This window comes from Pecten maximus, chromosome 5, assembly GCF_902652985.1.
Source record: "Pecten maximus chromosome 5, xPecMax1.1, whole genome shotgun sequence".
Lineage (NCBI taxonomy): Eukaryota > Metazoa > Mollusca > Bivalvia > Pectinida > Pectinidae > Pecten > Pecten maximus.
Genome location: NC_047019.1, coordinates 20988986 through 21002637, shown reverse-complemented (window position 1 = coordinate 21002637; position 13652 = coordinate 20988986). Strand labels below are relative to the sequence as shown.

Sequence of the window (13652 nt, the reverse complement as noted above, 5' to 3'; positions counted from 1 at the left end):
GTAGGGTGACAGAAGGTGGTGTAGGCTGACAGAAGGTGGCGCAGGCTGACAAAAGGTGATGTAGGGTGACAGAAGGTGGTGTAGGCTGACAAAAGGTGGCGTAGGGTGACAGAAGGTGGTTTATGGTGACAGAAGGTGGTGTAGGCTGACAGAAGGTGGCGTAGGCTGACAAAAGGTGATGTAGGGTGACAGAAGGTGGTGTAGGCTGACAAAAGGTGGCGTAGGGTGACAGAAGGTGGTTTATGGTGACAGAAGGTGGTGTAGGGCGACAGAAGGTGGTGTAGGGTGACAGAAGGTGGTGTAGGGTGACAGAAGGTGTTGTAGGATGACAGGAGGTGGCGTAGGGTGACAGAAGGTGGCGTAGGGTGACAGAAGGTGGTTTATGGTGACAGAAGGTGGAGTAGGGTGACAGAAGGTGGTGTAGAGTGACAGAAGGTGGTGTAGAGTGACAGAAGGTGGTTTTCGTGACAGAAGGTGGTGTAGGGTGACAGAAGGTGTTGTAGGGTGAAACAGCAGGTGGTGTAGGATGACAGAAGGTGGCGTAGGGTGACAGAAGGTGGTTTATGGTGACAGAAGGTGGAGTAGGGTGACAGAAGGTGGTGTAGAGTGACAGAAGGTGGTGTAGAGTGACAGAAGGTGGTTTTCGTGACAGAAGGTGGCGTAGGGTGACAGAAGGTGGTGTAGAGTGACAGAAGGTGGTTTTCGTGACAGAAGGTGGTGTAGGGTGACAGAAGGTGGTGTAGGGTGACAGAAGGTGGTGTAGAGTGACAGAAGGTGGTGTAGAGTGACAGAAGGTAGTGTAGAGTGACAGAAGGTGGTTTTCGTGACAGAAGGTGGCGTAGGGTGACAGAAGGTGGTGTAGAGTGACAGAAGGTGGTTTTCGTGACAGAAGGTGGTGTAGGGTGACAGAAGGTGGTGAAGGGTGACAGAAGGTGGTTAGGAGACAGAAGGTGGTGTAGAGTGACACAAGGTGGTGTAGGGTGACAGAAGGTGGTGTAGGGTGACAGAAGGTGGTTTTGGTGACGGAAAGTGGTGTAGGATGAAGGAATGTTGTTTAAGGTTGACAAAAGGTGGTGTAGGGTGACAAAAGGTGGTTTTCGTGACAGAAGGTGGTGTATGGGGCGTATGTTGGTGTAATGTAATACAGGGTGGTGTATGTTGGTGTAATGTAATACAGGGTGGTGTATGTTGGTGTAATGTAATACTGGGTGGTGTATGGGGTGTATGTTGGTGTAATGTAATACAGGGTGGTGTATGGGGCGTATGTTGGTGTAATGTAATACAGGGTGGTGTATGGGGTGTATGTTGGTGTAATGTAATACAGGGTGGTGTATGGGGTGTATGTTGGTGTAATGTAATACAGGCTGGTGTATGTTGGTGTAATGTAATACAGGGTGGTGTATGTTGGTGTTATGTAATACAGGGTGGTGTATGGTGGTGTAATGTAATACAGGGTGGTGTATGGGGTGTATGTTGGTGTAATGTAATACAGGCTGGTGTATGGTTCGTATGTTGGTGTAATGTAATACAGGGTGGTGTATGGGGTGTATGTTGGTGTAATGTAATACAGGGTGGTGTATGGTTCGTATGTTGGTGTAATGTAATACAGGGTGGTGTATGGGGTGTATGTTGGTGTAATGTAATACAGGGTGGTGTATGGGGCGTATGTTGGTGTAATGTAATACAGGGTGGTATGGGGCGTATGTTGTGTGTTATGTAATACAGGGTGGTGTATGTTGGTGTAATGTAATACAGGGTGGTATGGGGTGTATGTTGGTGTAATGTAATACAGGGTGGTGTATGGGGTGTATGCTGGTGTAATGTAATACAGGGTGGTGTATGGGGTGTATGTTGGTGTAATGTAATACAGGGTGGTGTATGTTGGTGTAATGTAATACAGGGTGGTGTATGTTGGTGTAATGTAATACAGGGTGGTGTATGGGGTGTATGTTGGTGTAATGTAATACAGGGTGGTGTATGGGGTGTATGTTGGTGTAATGTAATACAGGGTGGTGTATGGGGTGTATGTTGGTGTAATGTAATACAGGGTGGTGTATGGGGTGTATGTTGGTGTAATGTAATACAGGGTGGTGTATGGGGCGTATGTTGGTGTAATGTAATACAGGGTGGTGTATGGGGTGTATGTTGGTGTAATGTAATACAGGGTGGTATGGGGCGTATGTCGGTGTAATGTAATACAGGGTGGTGTATGGGGTGTATGTTGGTGTAATGTAATACAGGGTGGTGTATGGGGTGTATGTTGGTGTAATGTAATACAGGGTGGTGTATGGGGCGTATGTTGGTGTAATGTAATACAGGGTGGTGTATGGGGTGTATGTTGGTGTAATGTAATACAGGGTGGTGTATGGGGTGTATGTTGGTGTAATGTAATACAGGGTGGTGTATGGGGTGTATGTTGGTGTAATGTAATACAGGGTGGTGTATGTTGGTGTAATGTAATACAGGGTGGTGTATGTTGGTGTAATGTAATACAGAGTGGTGTATGTTGGTGTAATGTAATACAGGGTGGTGTATGGGGTGTATGTTGGTGTAATGTAATACAGGGTGGTGTATGGGGTGTATGTTGGTGTAATGTAATACAGGGTGGTGTATGGGGTGTATGTTGGTGTAATGTAATACAGGGTGGTGTATGTTGGTGTAATGTAATACAGGGTGGTGTATGGGGTGTATGTTGGTGTAATGTAATACAGGGTGGTGTATGGGGTGTATGTTGGTGTAATGTAATACAGGGTGGTGTATGGGGTGTATGATGGTGTAATGTAATACCGGGCGGTGTATGGGGCGTATGTTGATGTAATGTAATACAGGGTGGTATGGATGGTGCAGGGTGGTATTGTTTGTTTTGAGATAAAAATAAGAATATTGTCTAAAGTGTATGTGTGTAGTATTTTAACAAAGAGACATGCTAGTTTTATTTTGAGTATCCAGAGAACAAACTCAGTTTTGTCTTTAAGTATTGAGAGAAAACAATTTATTTGATTAGTTTATGTCAGTCACGTTTTCTTTCTGACGTTAGTTCTCTATTTTTTGTTGTATATATTCCATAACGAATGTCGAAGCATAGATAGTTCCTGTGGTAAAAAAAATGTTACAAACTGATGTTTATTCGTCTGTTATGACACAAAATTAATTAGTTGCCTATTTCTATCCCCGTTTTATGTTGACCATTCGCTGTTTCGGTTACCGCATCTCCATAATTACTCTATACTTTATCTCCAGTCCATAACAACAGAACGCCCCATACCAGGGCGCCCTGGTACTCGGGTACATGTTTTGTGGACGAGTTATGATCCTAACCAGTCACCTCCCGGGGTTTTATCACAACTTTATCGAGTACTTCAACCTCCACGCTTCAGCCTCCACGCCAAGATACTCATAAACCCAGTTGATGTCGGTCACGAGTCCAGGAAATGTTGGTCATCGACTGACCATATCATGATATGTATTAATGAATAAGTTTGATATATAATATCAAAGTCAGATATCCCTTTGATATTGGGTCAAATCAGAAACGTATATAACCATAAACACAAAGGAATCCAAAAAAATTGAAATTGATTAATTTCATTTCATGATTTTTTCATGAACACTATCATGTAGTCAAGTCGAAATATTTTGTGTTTTCTGAAGAAAAAAGGGGATTGGGAGGTGGTTCTTTACATGTCATATTTGATTAGCGGTACTTTTTAAACAGATTTTGTTATGTCGGAACCAACATTTAACTTCGGGATATCCACATTTTTCCTGTTATCAGAGTTCGAATTTTAGTTTTAACTGTGTTTTGTTTGTCAATTACATTAAAAAATATATACAACATATAGATCATACAAAAAGGACCCAGTTCGAATTTTTAATATGGCAAAGAGGAATTTTGGCAGAGACCAGAGAAATACTTCGAGTTAACGGACTCTTCGAGTTATCCGAGTTTCAGTTATCGAAATAAGACTTATGTCGTATTTAAAGTAAAACAAATAACCCAAATTGAGTTTAAAAGGTGGAGATTTAAAGGTCGACCGATACTTGGTGCAGTTGTCCATTGACGACGTACATGGTCCTATGGTGTGATCGCTTTCCACCCAATATACAGGTATATATATTTATAGGTAATTTAACGGTATACCTTACTTACATGTGTACCTTTAGTCAGTCTTAAAGCGTACCTCCATAGAGAACTATCATACACAGAGAAAGTGACTTTTGACGAGGTAAAATACCTGTCACCTGATTCAATACCTAAACGAGGTGATATATACAAGGTAACGGTGATTACTGGGTGCTAAAAACAATGTAGAAATCGCACAAGTTTTGTTTATTGGAAAGTCAGTGAGGATCGGTATCGTTTTCCTAAAGGTAAGTTGGTTTGATTACAGATCTAGCACGGATTAATATGGAGTAGTTAGAGTTGTATTTTGAGATTAGCGTACAATAGAAGCGGTATTTAGGTTTGCATGTAGACCAACCGGACCTGCTGACGGACATTATCTGACCAGTAACTTGGTCAGTCAAACAAAATTTAACACTTCTACATGAAAAGGAAAGTTTTGACACAAGGAAATCGCTCTGAACTTTGGTTTCACAGGCTTCTATTTTCCATTCAGCCCCGTCGTTGTACAAACAGATATCAACAATTTTAAAATACAGACATAGTTTCAAACCAAATAGAGATTATTTCTTAAACCGATTGAAATTGAGCTTAAAATCAGTTCGTTAAGAGTTTAAAATATTTGGAATAACGATACTATGTGCCAGAAGTCAATCTGAAATAGTTCTTGCTCATTCTTCTCTAGAAGGTAATAATTCTGTATTGGAATTCAAAACTTAGTGACATAATCGATATCTAAATTCAATACACATTTAGGGGTTTCGCTATCTACATCTTAATGGCCTTCTGCCCCTATTCTGACCTTGCCGCTACACATTAAATTTAACTGTCTCATCCCTCCACTATCGTCTATACCCAGATCGTGTCTCTGATTTAAATAGAAACTCGTGTAATATCCGCACCCACTGATTGCGTTAAAAGCGGACCTTTATGTGTGTCTTTATTTTAATGTGTTTATTGGTGACTTTAGAGGACGTTGGGACCATATCCACGATATAATACGACCGTCTACTACTCCCGGGGTAACATCAAAGACGTGTTGTGGGGTCAGCAAAAGTGTACGACTTCTCAAATATAACATAAAAACCAATCGATTTATCGGGAGACGCCGCTGTATGTATGTGGTTGTTTTGTTGGATGTACATAAATACTTCTGATATTGGTCTATTTAACTGTGAAAATAGAAATATCTATAGTGAAAATGTAATGATCAATAGTGTATTGAATATTCCGTCGTAATTGAATTTGAAATCTAATCAGCAGCCACACGCCCCATTCTACCAAGTATGACTCGAACATTAACTTGAAAAATCAAAAAAATCACACGATTAATTATAGGAAATCATATTTGGAAATCAAATAACTGTTATTAGGAAGCATATTACTAATACATTCTGATATTTCAAATAAACTCTGAACGCTGTCTAAGTTTACCAACTCAAGATATCAAGAGTCGCTGATAAAAACTCACAATGCGATCAATTTATACGGGAATCCCGCGACTGTAGTTGACAAATTAAACTCATAAGCGGACAATGACAAGAAATTACATTATAACCATTTAAATAGCATATAGCCGTCTAAAGCAAATTGATTATTGGCTCGGCCATTACACATTCGGCAGTAGATCAAATAAAAATCCAATTATGTCTAATTATCAAATAAGATCGAGACCGTTATTACGAACCTCTGTAACGGAGAAGTTAAATAAAGCTCGTGTAAATAAAGTCATCTGGCAGTAATGTGATAATTAGACTTAAAAGACCGTTTGATTGCTACGTTACGGCGGATAGACGTTTTAATCTGTAATCAATCTCCAAACTTTGTGTCCTTGCCGTGTTGAATAAGGTTGTCATGGTTAAACAACTTACTAACTAATCAATTATCACCGTATATCATTCTAGGAAAAGGCACACCAAGAGTATCACTTTTCTCGATAGATACTGCATAAATTCACATTTATACCGAAAAATAATAATTGGAATCAAAGCAGGTTACATATGCAAGCAATTAATTTAAAGAAAAAGGGTGTATATCAAATACTTTAAGTTAATGAAACAGATAGTCAACATGGAACCTTATACCCTGCCTAACAACCTGTACATAATACTATTGAACCATAGCTGTAGTCCCCAGTTTATCACGCCGATAGCCCAGTACGTCTGTCAGAGCTTATTGTGAGGTGTGTATCGCCATTCAATGGCTGTTGATAATTTTTGGCCACATTATTAACAAAATATGCCTACCCGACCGATAGCCACTTTCTACACATAAACTTATCTCTATACATAGTATATAGTTTCTTTACCTATCACGTGGAGGACACTTCAGTAATGTCGACGAAGCTCTAGCTGGCCTATAAATTAATACCCCTCTCAGGTCGGAATCTTTTCGTACTTTTGGGTACTTTCCAATCCTGATTTAACGGTTTGTACCTCACAGAGCCGCCTCTCGGCTCGGAGTCTAATTGAGACTACAGGAATTCAGGTCCCTTGAAAGTCCTCGTATGATATGTGATACACGTTGGAACCTAAGGTACTGACATTATAGGTATTTATACCACTTAAGTTGTTATTTAAACACCCTTTATGTACAGCCCATAAGGTACGTATTGGGTTGCATTATAAGATTTGTGATGACACAATTAGTCTTCTAAGTTCGTTGTTGGACAGATATACCTAAATAACACGCTTATGAACGTGAACCATATTGATCCAATACACATGTAATTGTTCTAGCATCTTAATAATGATGTTTCTGTCCGAATGACATATTTCTATAGCATATATACTGTGTTATCACTGGTTTTGAAACAACGATTGTACATGTACCTAGCGAACATTTTGTGTTTCTGGATTCTTTCTAATTAAAGTTTGTAAGATTCGATAAACATCACAGTCATAATGGAGATGACATGTAGACGACGAGTAGACGATCGACATGTAGACGATGTGTAGACGATCGACATGTAGACGACGAGTAGACGATCGACGAATAGACGACATGTAGACGATCGGCATGTAGACGACGAGTAGACGATCGACGAATAGACGACATGTAGACGATCGGCATGTAGACGACGAGTAGACGATCGACGAATACACGACATGTAGACGATGTGTAGACGATCGACGAATAGACGGCATATAGACGATCGACATGTAGACGACGAATAGACGATGTGTAGACGATCGACGAAAAGACGGCATGTAGACGATCGACATGTAGACGATCGACATTTAGACGATGTTTAGACGATCGACATGTAGACGATGTGTAGACGATCGTCACTATTAGAATACCTGAATTATGACCTGTAAATACGATGAAAACGTTCAACTGTCTTTATTCTGCTTTTAACTGAATCTGGATTAGACTATACATGGTCGGTATCGTCGATGAAGCTGAGGACGCTTGATATCCTGAAACACACGGTCTTGTTATTACTCTGTTGTTTACCCAATGGTCTCCATTTAAATCTAAAATTTGGTAATATTTCGTTCCCATTTTATCGACTTTTGGATAGAAAAAAAAACGATTGTTCGATTCCCTGTGTTGTTTTGACATCAAGTGATTATCAGACTGTCGTGTTTGGTTTTCGTGGGGACTGTGAGCCACTTCCTCCTTTATATTGATAACCTTGGCGTCATGGTATATATGTACGACAAAAAGGGTTAAAGATACACCATTTGGGGTCTTGATTTATGACCGAAACATTTTTATAGGGAAAGATTTGTGTAAATTGAAAAGACACTGTCTTCTGTCAAAATGTTTGGGTATCTCGGGTGATTCTGAAGAAGAGCACTCTTGTGATGGCAATTACTATATACAATATATCAAATTAGGACTTCAAAGAGATCTGTCGAGGGGGCCAAAAGTTTGTTTTATGACTTGTTCTGCGCAACCCTATAAATAATGAAGCTTATTATGGATTTAAAATAATCAGTCTGGTGATATATTGGTTTCCGGAAATGAAAACATTTGAACGTTTTATAGTTACTTCTGATGACGAGATTTATTCATCAAGGAATATTCTATTTCCTTGTGTGATATGAGGTCCCGTGTGTTGTGCACTTTACTATGTCTGGTGATTGTCACTACCCCAGTTCTCATTTAGAGAACCTGTCATTAACTGGATCTAGCCTAGATTTACATGGCGGATGTTGTCAATTAATCAGAAGGTGACGAAAACATTGTTCTCCTTCCTCGGACATTCTGTAGTATCCGAGTAAATCCATACTTTGTTATATTTTCACTTGTTTTATATAGTTCGATTAAAATACGACAAAATTGATTATATTGCATCAACTTTGTAATATCCCAGAGAGTATAGTTTCATAAATGTCAATAGCACACCAATGGACTACCATGTGTTCCCCTATTAAAAGGCACTGTTAAAACTGTTACAATTGGCTCGTTAATCCTGTTACTTTCGTTACTTCCTTGCTGCCATATTGTCCCCTCTTAAAAAAGGGAAGCAATCTCTGTTAGGATTGGCCTCGCCATCAGTCCCACACCAATGGATTACCATGTGTTCCCCTGTTAAAGTGGAATGTTAATCCTTTTTACAATTGGTCTCATCTTCAGTCCCACACCAATGGACTACCATCTTTTCCCTGTTAAAAAACAACTGTTAATCTATATTACAGCTGGCCTTACAATCAGTCAGACACTAACGGATTACCATTTGTTCCCCTGTTAAAATGAACTGTTAAAACTGTTACAATTGGCCTTACAGTTACTCCAACTGTTAATCTCTATCATAATTGGCCTTACCATTACTCCAACTGTTAATCTCTATCATGATTGGCCTAACCGTCAGTCCGACACCAATGGAAAGCCATTTCCAGGCTTGTTATGATGTCAGAATTACACTGTATATCTACATTAATTTCTAAAGCAACAATAAAACTTGATGTGCACACTGATTGATAGACGTATGTCAATGGATTGAATTTCAGGTCACGGTTCTTTACAAGTCGTTTAGTCTTCGCTTTCAAACCTTCGTCTTTCAACAACATTTATAGCCAAGAGTTCGTGTAATTGATATTCAATCATCAATAGTAAACATGTTTTACATTTAGAGAACCATACCCTGTTTTATTCCTGCCGACCTTTTCATTATATAACTAATTATACATGCATTTTCTGTTTACCATTTATTTACCTCTTAATATTTAGCGAAATAACAAATAGGATGAACGAAAAACCTGTAAAACAAGTTTGTACTCTTTCATTATTTTGTTAATAATACGAAAATCTATCTGCTAAAACCTTTTAAGGCAACCTGGATTGCAGACATTAAGTTTATATTACCATGGCGATTCCTTATCAAGACCAGAACGGAGCGGCCTTGTCGTCCCATAACTGGTGTATCAAGGCTAATATAACGGAATATGCTTGTTGCTGTTAAAATGATTTGTTAGTAAATGAGATGTGTCGACAGCTACCCCGGTATATACGTCACCAATAGACACCGATAAACCAGGTATTCATTCCTATGTCATCAATAATATCATAACCTATCGACCACAATGTGTTCGCACCTGTTGGCTTTAATCTTGTTTCAACGTAAGGGAAAGCAGACACGTTGAGAATTGTAGTGCCGCAAATATCGGTGACGTCTGGACCTTTGTGTGATCTCGGCCGGGATTTCCAGAGTTGGATTTTGGTAGAGATTCCATTCCGATAATATTATTACTACGTACACATATTGACACTAGAACTTTATACAATGTGTCAACCGGGGACACGTTTTCATGTTTACCTGGATTGCATTCAAGCGAATTTACCTGGACTATAATCCAATCAACAGGTATGTGGTAAATAGCGGACGAGTTTAAATGTCAAATAATTGTCACAAACTAGCTGTCAAAAGTATATCCTGTGATAGCTCTTCAGACGTAGATATATATCCGCACGTGACCGTCCTAGGGAGGGGGTAGCTATGTTAGTAGTTGCAGTATAAGATCAGATTTTTACCTGTTTTAACCGATATTTAATTAGACCTTATCATTACCAGGTACAAGACCCGACATAGTGTTAAATTGAAATGTATCAGGATTAGGTTTACCCTTGTATACAAACAATACGATTGTTACTGGTTCGGGTTCCCACGGGTATGTCTGGGAACTTTAGCTGGAATACTCCTCAGTTTAAATGTTCATCAGTTAAGATTACAGATACTGGCGGTGATCTGTAGATTCATGCTTGGTATATCTGACGAATGTGACGTAATATTTATCATTTCAATTTTTAGTCAAAGTGTTGACTTTTGAGAACACAACTATAGCATGGAGTTTTCTTTGAATTTTAATGAAAGTGAATTGGTTAAGCATTTTGTCGTTTGTTTATTTGTTTGTTTGATATTGCTTTGTTTTCAAGTCTCTTATGTCCTTATGCAAATGAAAATAATATTACGTAACCAATGTTTCTGAATATGCATATGTGCACGAAACAATAATTTCCTCTAGTTTTAGAGTTTAAGACAAAATATATTGGTCAATTTAAAGTCTTAAAGAACAATCATGTAAATATTGATATTTACTAATAATAAACATCAAAAGCCAGCGTGGGACAAATATAACCGTTTTATCGAGTGGTACATCTCACAAATGTCGGCCAGTTGTGTAGAGTTGTAGATATGCCGATAATGTAAAACAATGTCGCTCATTGAATCGTAAAGGGACACAATCAGTGTGGCATTATTTCAGGGTATACAGGGTATACCTATTAAGGTCAGACTTCGTCATTAAGGGTGATTTAAAGGGTCAGTTATAACATGTGTTGATAGTAACACCTATACGATAGTGCTATGATTTCATATTGTTCTCGCAACAATAGTCAAATACCTAAATATGATCCTAGTTTGTTAAATACTGCACACTACCCACCTTTTAGTATGCTTATTTCTCACCGTCCGGAACTTGTGTTCAAGGTAACTTACTGCTGCAATTATCAAAGAAAAAAAACGAATACAAAAAATGTGCTTATAAATCTGTTTATAATGAACGGCGAAAGGAGTTGGAAACATCATATGATGACAATAACACACAGACATTAGCTAAACGCCCTACATAATTAACTTTTTTTTTCTTCAAGACGCCTTTCTATCCATGCATAATACCAGTTGACGAATTGTACATGCACATCATTGTTCATCTCGTGAGATAAGAGAAATGTCGTTATGTCTGACAGGAAGACGTGATCTTACTTGTGTTACCGCTCCAGTACACCACTGTTGTTTGTTCGTAAATCTGTATTAATGTCATAGATAACTAGAGCAGTGCTGTTGTGGTATCGTCTCTGTTTATAGAACACCGAAGAACATTGCATGTGATTGTAGGAGACAGCTTCAGAATCGGTGGATTTCCTCTGAGGCTCCAACATAAGGGGTCTTAACGAGACATAGATATGTGTCCCCATTATAACATTTTAGGTCTTTATTTCTCTTTCTTTAATTGATATCTCCCCTTGATATACGTATACTTTCCTCTATTGGTCTCATCTAGGGTATATAACCATGACTGTTGGGAGGACGTTGAATTCCAAACAAAACAAAAAGTCATTGTCTTTAAGGAATTTCTCATATTAGACAAGAACTAAATCCTTAGTGTTTTGAGTGCGTTTGATATCTTCAATGTCCCAAAAGCACGAGATCACATCAGAAATATTTAATTATCCATGACCTCCACATAAGTCGCCTCATTTGATCAGGCAGTACGACACAGCAATGTTATAGTGACTGTCCGTGGGAATGTCAGCACTCCGATTCTCCACGTGACCTCTCACCTGTATATTAGCCGTTAGGACCATACAAGTTCCTTACTAATTAGGCGTTATTGTGGATTACTGAGTGTGGTCCTAGCCGTGTCGATGTGTACCCAGCTTTACTGAGTGTGGTCCTAGCCGTGTCAATGTGTACCCAGCTTTACTGAGTGTGGTCCTGGCCGTGTCAATGTGTACCCAGCTTTACTGAGTGTGGTCCTAGCCGTGTCAATGTGTACCCAGCTTTACTGAGTGTGGTCCTAGCCGTGTCAATGTGTACCCGGCTTTACTGAGTGTGGTCCTGGCCGTGTCAATGTGTACCCAGCTTTACTGAGCGTGGTCCTAGCCGTGTCGATGTGTACCCGGCTTTACTGAGTGTGGTCCTAGCCGTGTCAATGTGTACCCGGCTTTACTGAGTGTGGTCCTAGCCGTGTCGATGTGTACCCAGCTTTATTGAGTGTGGTCCTAGCCGTGTCAATGTGTACCCAGCTTTACTGAGTGTGGTCCTAGCCGTGTCAATGTGTACCCAGCTTTACTGAGTGTGGTCCTGGCCGTGTCAATGTGTACCCAGCTTTACTGAGTGTGGTCCTAGCCGTGTCAATGTGTACCCAGCTTTACTGAGTGTGGTCCTGGCCGTGTCAATGTGTACCCAGCTTTGCTGAGTGTGGTCCTAGCCGTGTCAATGTGTACCCAGCTTTACTGAGTTTGGTCCTGGCCGTGTCAATGTGTACCCAGCTTTACCTGTGTGTGGTCCTGGCCGTGTCGATGTGTACCCAGCTTTACTGAGTGTGGTCCTAGCCGTGTCAATGTGTACCCAGCTTTACTGAGTGTGGTCCTGGCCGTGTTGATGTGTACCCAGCTTTACTGAGTGTGGTCCTGGCCGTGTCAATGTGTACCCAGCTTTACTGAGTGTGGTCCTAGCCGTGTCAATGTGTACCCAGCTTTACTGAGTGTGGTCCTAGCCGTGTCAATGTGTACCCAGCTTTACTGAGTGTGGTCCTGGCCGTGTCAATGTGTACCCAGCTTTACTGAGTGTGGTCCTAGCCGTGTCAATGTGTACCCAGCTTTAAGTATGCTCATTACACGTTAAACCTTCCCAGTTAAAACCAAATACTCGTTATAATAATTCGGCTATTTAGTTTTGGACAATTTTTCCTTATTGATCGTCGGGTTTGTTTCTGTAGGGAATTAGAACATACCACTCTCTTGGCCCGGGTTCACTGGCTTGTATTTGAGGACAAGCCAGTTCAACACTACATTTATACTGGGTATTCTGAAAACCTACAACTGAACTAATACAGAACAACAAACAGGAACAATTAAAGAAACATAGACAGAAAGCATTTAGTTTTGAAATTACATTTTTAAAGGAAATAATCTGAGATACTTATGTACACAGACTTAACAAAAAGGAAGACATGAAGAAACTACTACCTTGAAAAGAAAGATCATTTTGGGGAAATTCTAATTTTTGAGATGTTGAAATATTTTTATAGGAAATAAATATTCTGAGAAATGTATAACATTACAAAGCTTCTTAAACAATATAACTGAATTTTCCTTTGAAAAAAAAAGAATGTTCTCGGACATTTTCGAAAACCAAACTTAAACTGTTGATTATAATTTCAACATGGTGTTGTATCGCGTGAGTCGGTGTAACACGTGTGTTGTCTATGACTATATAAACAGTGACGTGTTATATCGCGTGAGTCGGTGTAACACGTGTGTTGTCTATGACTATATAAACAGTGACGTGTTATAT

The 13652-nt window shown here is 39.6% G+C and overlaps 1 protein-coding gene across 1 annotated transcript in view; it reads left to right on the top strand.

The window, feature by feature from the left end:
- Window positions 1-4164: 4164 nt before the first annotated feature.
- LOC117327474 overlaps window positions 4165-13652 on the top strand; it is a 42666-nt gene continuing 33178 nt past the window's right edge. The window contains exon 1 of the mRNA XM_033884478.1: window positions 4165-4371. The gene's annotated coding sequence lies outside the window, so the exon portion shown is untranslated. The remainder of the gene's footprint in view (window positions 4372-13652) is intronic.